This window comes from Lontra canadensis, unplaced genomic scaffold (assembly GCF_010015895.1).
Source record: "Lontra canadensis isolate GAN:19392208 unplaced genomic scaffold, GSC_riverotter_1.0 scaffold144, whole genome shotgun sequence".
Classification (NCBI taxonomy): Eukaryota; Metazoa; Chordata; class Mammalia; order Carnivora; family Mustelidae; genus Lontra; species Lontra canadensis.
Genome location: NW_022631138.1, coordinates 835140 through 835363, shown reverse-complemented (window position 1 = coordinate 835363; position 224 = coordinate 835140).

Genomic DNA, 224 nt, shown 5'->3' with positions numbered 1-224 from the left:
GTTTTGTGAGGAAAATAAGTGACTGACTACAAAATTGTTATGTAGTAAGACCTGGGGGAGGGGCAGGATGGGGGGAAGGGGCGGCCTGCTTCTCCACAAGTCAAGCCTGTCAGAAAACTGCAAGGCTGCAGGACACCTGTGCCAGGCCTCCAGAAACCTGCTTCCTGAGGACGCGAAGCCACCTTTTCCCTCAGAAAAGACCATCAAGGAAATGAGGCAGGACG